The following is a 9,086-nucleotide window of genomic DNA, read 5'->3' as shown; positions in this document are numbered from 1 at the left end:
TCAAGTTTCCGCCAAATGTTCTGTAGCATATGTGTGTGCGCAATCATGTGTGTTCACTAGCTGTTGGTGTATAAACTGGGAGAGCTTCTGTATCTTGTAAAGTGGAAATCATAACATTATCTTCCTCAGTCTTTAAAGGGCGTTTATTTCTAGATCCCTCTAAAAGGAACACCCTGTATATTTATATATCAGTTTTTTGCATTATACCCTGTTGGAAATTTCTTTGGTATATTGAATTTCCATTCCCGAGTTTCTAAAACCATCATTTCAGGAAGAAATAGTGTGTAGAATTGAAGATATTCATTTACGTGCACGGGAGCCTCCCCATGGCGCAGTGGTAGCGTCATTGCCTTGCAATCAAGGGGACTCGGGTTCGATACCCGGTGGAGGCACAAGTGGTTCGGATTCCACTTTAAACTGTAGGTCCAGTCCCGATTAGCCTTACTGTGCATAAAGTGGACTTAAAACAGCAACTCAGCATTTACGTGCACGTGTATGTTAGGTATCCTAAATCCTATGAAATATGTGTGTGTGTGTGTGCATATAAAGGAATAGGTATATCGGTTTATCGTTAAAATTCCCGGATGCCGATACAGTATTCTTTAAAATGAATATGAATGTGTAATACATGTAACCTGGTTTTGTAAAGCAGATGCATAAGTTCGCATTTTTTTTTTTTTAAGGCGAATCTTTTTGGAGTCAAATTTGTGTCATTTAGCGTCGCTTTTCTGCCAATTTTGACATTGCGATGTTGAGAAAAATTATGATTAAGAAATTGATACGTCATATAGAACACCATGCTCATACTCGAACTCGGGATCTTAAATGGCGGGATTTGTTAGTCACTGGGTTACATACATACTTAAGGAGGTAAATGAACTATTCAGGTTCTTTATGGGACATGCTCGTATATAGTTCGATAGATAGTATTTCGAGGCTAAATTTGACCATGTATTCCCCCTACAAATCACTTTCTGGTTAACCTCCTACTGGTGTCTTTCTAAAAATAGGCCAACGTGTAATATAACGCACGTGTCCCTGCTATTCCTACCTATAGCACCACCTTCTTATTCCATACATATCTTCTTTATAAAACCACCATAATGTAAACCAATCTTTGATTTGTTCAACCAAATGAATAATTGGTCAGCATATAATATCTTACTATATCCTAATCCTACTAACATTACTCCAACTTTTTCATATGTATATCTCGATACTAATCTTTTAACATTACTCACGCATTTATGTATAACAATTTACAATATGTAAACCTTGATTGTTTTGGAAACTTTGGAAACCAGAACAACCAAGGTACCTATAGCTATAAAACAAAATTAGTGTAATCTTAAATACTAGTGTAAACGTTTTTATTTTAATGTAAATTATAAAACAAAAAATGAAATAAATTAGTACATAATAAACTGTTCCTTTTTTAGTTAATAACTAGAGCCCGGAAGTTTGGCAAAATGCCTCTTTTTATCTACTGCATATATTGATAAATTTTTTCCGGATATACGTTTCTCATGTTGTTTCGAATGTTTTAAAAACCTTTTCATTTTGCCTATTTCGCCTATTTGTGACCCCACTGCCTATTTTAATTATAATGCCTTTTTTTGCCTTTTTCAATTAAATTTGACCATTTTTTAAAAAAAATGTGTATATAAATTCTTTTTCTCCAAAAAACGTTGTTGGCATTTATTTTTCTTTCGTTTATTATGTGAATATTTTTTGCATTATTTAAGTAATATTGAACTCATGCATGTTTCAACATTGCTGAAGGAGAAAAGTGTGAGAAAAATGTATTTCATGCTCAGTTAGGATATTGCCTTTCGGTTAACATTTCCTTGTGCTGCTGAAGTGCTGAAGTGGACAGGTTGATTTCGAACACAAAGAAGATATTTCTGAAATCTCCCTCTCGAACCCGAAAATTTAAGGAAGTTGCATTTGAGCTTAGCTTACCTCCGCAACCAGTCTTAACCAGATGGGGAACCTGGATATCAGCAGTTACATATTATGCTAACAACCTTGAAAAAAACAGTGAGGTGATAGATGCTCTTCCAGAAAATGAAGCGGCTTCAATTCGTGAAGTGAAAAAACTCCTGTGCTCTTCAAGTTTATTTTTGCACATTATGGCGCATTCCCAGAGACAATTACAATTACAGAACTTTAAAAAAATACCTTGTAGCATCCATGAAAATGTACGAGGAATCTATGCAGCAGATGATGGAAGTGCCAGGAGAAAAGGGGTCAGCTGTTGCAGAAAAGTGCAAATGGGTAGTGAGTGCAAATAAGGACTTGAAACAATTGAAAACAATTTGTGATATTCTAAAAGGTGAAAATGCTGTTACCGAAATGCGTCCAGCTACATTAGCTTGTTTTATGTATGCTCCAATAACTTCTGTCGAAGTAGAAATATCATTTTCTATTATGAAAAACATTCTCTCTGACACACTACTATCAATGAATGTTGAGTAATTAAAAAATCACCTTGTAGTTATGTGCAATCAAGACGGAGAAAATTGAAATGCTCTTCCCAATGTAGATTTTAACATGTTGCCAGAAATTATAGATAAAAGTAAGCGACTTCCAAATGTGCCTTTTTTCGGTTTATTTTGCCTTTTTTTCATTTTTAGTGCCTATTTTCCACATTATAAATGCCTTTTTGCCTGCCTATTTTAACGAAAATAAATGCCTGAACTTCCGGGCTCTATTAATAACGCACGTGTTTGAACTTTAAATGAAAAAAATATAATTATTCTTCAGGATTTCTACCTAATAGAATCTTCTGGAATAGAATCAAAAGTCCGGACGATCCCACAGCCTTGTATTTGTCCATCATAAAGTCATCTATGCATACAGTATAACTGGGGCTAGAGCACGTAGCTTTGACACTATTAAATCTACCAACCGTGAAGATATGAACATCAATGCATATGGCACGCTGAAGCTTTCATCTTGAATCTCCATAATGTAAATACTGAGATATCAAAGCCAGAGCATCATGGAAAACCGTTATTTTTAGATGTCAATGATTGGCAACTGCGCCAATTAAAAATTCTCAACGGTTGATTTGCGTTGTCGTGTTTCCACCACTGCGGCGCTGTCCAGCGGAAAGCATCGAATTTCGCTTTCAGGATCAAAGTGATACGTCTGTCTGTTACTTGATATGTGGATTAAATGTCGGGCTTGTGAAATTTAAACGAGCGAGTGGTGTTTGACAACACTGATATGTCGAAATTGTTAAATGAGAAATAGGATTCTATAGGCTTCTTTCTCTTCTACAGAAGAGCCAGCTCTAGGGAGGGGCAACTTGGGTCCTCGCCCGATGCTCCGCACCAGATAAAAATAATTGTTTTTGTACAGTTTATTACGAGTTTATAGAACGCTAATGATTCTAATTAAGCAATTAATCTGATTTCTCCTGACATTATTGATTGTTTTGGCTTGCTTGAAAATATAAACAATTACTGAGATCATATTACAAAGAAAGTACAACATAAACATCGTGTTCAAATACTTCAATCAAAAATAGTTAATTGCACTATTCGTTTAATTGTGGAACAAAACCACGAAGTAAAATATTATTTTATATAAAACAATGTAAATTCAATGATAAGTAAACAGAATAGTATTATGATATACAAGGTTTTATCAAAAAGTAAGGTGAATTTGTCTGTAAAACCCAGAGTTTTTTGTGTAGCTAATTATTTTTTTTGTATGTGTCAGATACCAAGGTGATGCAAGTCTGACGGCAATTACAGTCTTCTACGTCAACCCGTCTGGTACCTAGAGCAATTCAAAGATGGCGCAACGACTTGAACATTACTCCAAGGAGGAGGTGCGCAGTTTTATTCGTTTTTTATGGGTCAAGGGAAGGAAACCATCTGAAATTCATCGAGAATTGTTGGAGGTCTATGGAGAGAGTGTTATGTCGCAGAAACAAGTGTATGTGTGGTGTAACTCATTTGCAAGTGGTAGGAGTAGTGTGGCAGATGATGACAGAAGTGGCAGACCAGCAACGTCCATCACCGACAGCAATGTGTGAGACGTGGGTGCGATGATTCGTGAAGACAGAAGAGTCAGGTTGCATGACATTGCTGATGCATTGAACATCTCATATGGTTCAGTGAGGAGTATCGTCCATGACCAACTTGGCTTCAGGAAAGTGTGTGCGCGCTGGGTGCCCAAAAATCTGAGTGAGGACCAAAAACACCACCGAATGGGCATTTCCCTGACCCATCTCACACGATATGCCCACGAAGGCAGTGGTTCCTATGTCGAATTTTAGTGTGATACCGTGTGTCAAACATACTACAGTTTCATATTTTTTCTATGCACGTTTTTCAATAAATCGAAAATTCACCTTACTTAGATAAAATAATAGTTTGATATTGAAGATATCCAGTTTTTTATCCAACGTCGCACCAGTGACACATCGGAAATGAAAATAAACACTAATTCGGAAACTTTGATTAGCCTTTCATAATACGTACTTCAGACTAAGAAACAAAAATCTGTTGTTTTCTTTTCAGATCGCTGAAAAATGTTGATTATCTTATGTTATTATATTATTCGCTTATTCTTTACATTTAATTCAGAATTTATAGGCTAATAATTATCCTAAATAGTATATGCAACGTTTTCATTGTTTGTCAAATCCAAGATGGCTAGGATTATTTCTGTCTTTCACGTAGAAGTTGTTGCTTTTATCGATTTTTGTTCAACAATAGACAAGATTGAAGTAATTTAGTCTTCGGTAAAAATACGTAAACTAAATCTTTATTTAATAATTTTATGTGCAAGGGCAAATATGATTTCTTTTATAAAATCAGCTTCTTATTTCTATCTGGTTCAATATTATAACGTTATAGCAAAGTATTTCTCCCTCGCTTTCAATAATATAACGTTATCCTATTGGCTGTTTATTTTAGGAGTTGCGATTGTGGTAGCACGTTGCAACACAGAGGAAACTATTTACGGAATTTGAAGGGTCGTGTGAGATTCGAATCAGCATTGCCCCTTACCATGTATTAAACCAGGTAAACATAAATTACCCCACGTTATTTAATAACGACTTTATTATATCAGTAAACATTTTGTTTCCATGTTCCTGTGTGTCTCTTAAATCTTTAAAACATCATAAAGAATATATGATTCTGCCCTAAAATTAAAGTGTGAGATTTGTTTAATTTTTAATTTTCAAGTAAAGAAAACGCATAATTATCTTTGAAATTTTACTTATTCAGAAATCATGTGGATAATAAAATAACGTTAACTGCACACACACACACATTGTGCTGTTTTTTATTTATTTTAAATCGTTTTGGCTTTTTGCGACAATAAGTACGAGTAATAAATAAATTGATGACAGGGAACTCTCTCCAGCCGTGATTTCTTACCGATCGTATATCTAGCAATTCCCCCTTTAGTTGAATGAATATGCTTGACCTGACTGTCTTGTTGTTTTTTTTCAAGGTTGATGGTGATATCGACTCGCATGAGCTGCCAACACTTGCTACGTATTTCTAAACAAGGTACCAAAAAGTCAAGGGAGAAATTAAGGTTCTCGTCTTTTTTCTTCCTTGATCTAAAGAAACGCGTAGTGTAAACGCCCAGCGGGCGAGTGATGCAACCTTCAAAGAAATGCCTTTTAGCTGGAATCTTCCAGCTTATCACGCTTGGAGCCAAGATAATGTTGAAAGTCAACAGTATTCTGTGCAACTGCTGACGAAACACTCAAAGACTGGGACAGCGTCAGAAGGCCCTTATTTATATCTTGGTGTCAGTGACCAGAAAAATGGTTTACGAAAGCTGGGTGTGTTGAACCGACATTCAAGTAGCAATAATTATACTTGTCAGCTGCTGAAGATCTCAACTGAGACTCACGTTTAGGCAAAATTCTTGAAGATAAACACTACTGCGTTGACTGGTTGGAGCGACTGAACGGTCATGTCTACAGTTAAAAAGTAACCAGGATCAATGAACAATTTAACACTAGTGTAAAAATATTAAGGGAGGAGGGAATGTAGGAATGGGAGTAATCTATGTGAACAAAGCATTGTTCGGATTGCCCATCACTATGAATCACATTCGTGTTTGGAAAATAAAACAGTCATTGGCGGATGTAGCGGGGGGGGGGGGGAGAACGGGACATCCACCTGCCCCTCCAGAAATAAATTACTGAGCATATATTATATTACAACGAACAAGAAATGTTCGTGGAATCCTTTTCCAGATAGTAAATGAATAAATCAATTGTTATTTTAAAAGCAGGTTCTAAAAATAGATAACAATTCGGAAATATATAAAGCTCCAGACCTCAAAAGCTAGAATATGGAAGGATTGCTCTTTTTACTTTGTAACCGAACCAAAATGACCAAAATGTCACTTACCATGTTTTACTTCCCAGCCCTTCAATTGATATAATTTCACAGGCAGTAAAAATTCCCACAATTATTTTGTACCAATTGTAGAAGTATTTCATTTCGGAAAATTCTGTTTGAAAACTACAAAAAGTAAGAGGGTCGGTTAGTCATACGTATACTCTTCTGACGTAGATTTTATCTATCTGCAAATCAACTACTACTTTAGAAAAGTGTAGCCTACAGCGTGATTTTTAAACTTTATCTGATTCCATGGTTTCACAAACATTTTTTAAGTAAAGTCAGTATCTTGGCGTATTGTGTTTGTACTTGAGTGTCAGTCATTGTTGGGCTCGGACTCATTATTTTCATTGTACCGATTGGCAGGATTTTCTTTGTTATTTTAATCCTAACTGTCGCGGTTTGGATCATTTTAAACACTTTTTTTTTCTCCTTAAATAGGTTTCTATAAGAGCACAAATCAAGTGAACTAACTAGTACCACATTGTTGTAGATAGGTTTATAGTGGTTTGAATTATTTTAACCTTTAAGTGGGTATGTGGGATGGCCACCACACCCCAGGTCTAAAAATTGTTAAAAAGAATAGTTTATAAGTTGACAACAATGTTCATCTTTCCGTTACCTTCATGTTGTTTACTCCTTGAGGGGTAGATCTTTCAGTCGCCTGATTGTTGTGCGCTGGTCCACAATAACAAAAGATCTCCGCGTTCTGGGGTGTTATCAGCACCCCACCTACCTACTTGCGTATTGTTCTAAACTTTATTTTGTTCGAGTGTTGCAATACTTATGGCTTTTCTTTACTTGGAAATGGAATACAAGAAAGAACAGGAACGTGTCAAAAAGCTATTAGAGTTATTGGACGTGGTTAGTAGTGTAAATGCTCTTGCAGATCCTTATCTGACAAGTTTTCTTTAGGTGAACTGTGGTGATATTCAAAAATTATAGGCCTGAATCTGTTTTCTATATTTTTCGTAGCCTCAAATTCAATTTCATGTGTTACCATTTAATTAGTAATGATTAAATATAAATCCTCGTACATTTGTTTAATACATATGCTACTTTTCAGTAACTATTGTGTATTCTGTTTGGAAGGAAAAGTAAAGAAATATAATACAATAAGGAATTGTCCCTAAAAAATAGAAGGAAAAAGGAAAATTATAAAAATGTCCTTAAAAAGTTTCAAATTTAGTTATTTTCATTATTCGCAATCTTACAACCGTACAAATAATGTAAAATTACATATATTACAATTATAATTGTTAGAATATAACTGGAAGAGTATTTTTTCTGTGGGGTGTCGTGAGCACCCCAATACCCACTTGTGTACAATTTGGCCACCTACCTACTTAAAGGTTAAGAAAAGATAATGTTTATAAACAATATATGTACTTTTTGTGTTGAGGTATTAGAAAATAGGTTCTTTTAAAAAAGCAGCACATTGCGTGTCAAATTATTTCAGAGGGGTTCAAAGGGTACACTAATAAACGAAAATAATAATGTAATTATATTCCTGTTTATAATGCTGAAATAGCTCTAAGACATGTACCGAAACATCATCACTGCCTAATCAGTGGTGGTGAAATATTGCATATTATAAAATTCTTAACCTTCAAGCAACGATTTATTTTAGTGACGGAGACCGAGCTTTTTATCTTTTATCTTATGGATGTTTGCGGTTGCAATGTACATGTTTTCTTACATAACTACATATTATGTTTTGTGCTCGGTGTTACGAGGCAAACTACCCATCACTGTTTTCATTAATTTACGTTCTGATGCTGGAGCTTCAGTGGCGGCCCCAATATATTTGCATGGAGAGAAGGTCCAAGGGCGAACAGAGCGTAACAAATTATTCCATAATATTTATTTACCGTGAAAATTTTCAGTTCTATCCACGGCTTTTCCCAAGATTAATTAAATTTCAAAATGGCAGCAGCACTACGAAAATCAATAATTTCCCATCATGCACTTGGAGCGGATACCAAAGAGGCACTACATAGTGGAATGATTCTGATGGTGGAAGTAACATAAACAAACCTGCAAACTCGAATATGCAGTCCATTCCTTCAACTCTACTTATAAATAGACCTCGGATATTTACGTTCTAAAAAGTGTTCTTTCAGGTTCCTAAAATAGCTCTAAAAATCCTGAAACAGGTTCTAAAAACCCTAAAATAGGTCCTAATAATCTTAAGTTAGGCTCGAAAAATCCTGAAGTATGTTAAAAAAAACTTAAAATAGTTCAACATTTCTGAATACTGCTGATTAGGTAGTCACCGGCAATGAAAATGGGACACATATATCCTGAAATACGCACTATCTTGCATAACGTTATGTGCGTTGCCTAACACTACGGCGATGGCAGAACTTACCATTGAAAATTTGCTATTAAAAATCACTCTTCGTCGTATAGTTAGGCAACAATCTGTTCTCATATTATCCACAGTCAAACTCCGCAATTTTATCTGTGAGGATCATCTTATATGCTGAAAATAATATTTCAACAAGAACATGGTCAGTGGTGCAAACTTCAATGCTGAAATGTTAGTTTGCAAGGCGTGAATGCCACAAAGCACTGAAGTGACACGAAAGTGAGCAAGACCACACAGATCAGTCAACTTTGGATTGTTCAGGTAACAGTGTCACCAGACATTTTGCTTTGTTTATAGCTTTGAGAAATCACCATGGACTTGGAGGAAGG

The 9,086-nt window shown here is 35.5% G+C and overlaps 1 non-coding gene across 1 annotated transcript; it reads left to right on the top strand.

The window, feature by feature from the left end:
- The first annotated feature begins 318 nt into the window (after positions 1-318).
- Positions 319-392, top strand: TRNAA-UGC (transfer RNA alanine (anticodon UGC)). Its single transcript has one exon. It is a non-coding gene; the product is annotated as a tRNA-Ala (tRNA).
- Positions 393-9,086: the final 8,694 nt, after the last annotated feature.

Source organism: Lepisma saccharinum, chromosome 18 (assembly GCF_977018435.1).
Source record: "Lepisma saccharinum chromosome 18, izLepSacc3.1, whole genome shotgun sequence".
Classification (NCBI taxonomy): Eukaryota; Metazoa; Arthropoda; class Insecta; order Zygentoma; family Lepismatidae; genus Lepisma; species Lepisma saccharinum.
The sequence above is the reverse complement of the archived record's forward strand: the minus strand, read 5'-3'. Positions and strand labels throughout refer to the sequence as shown.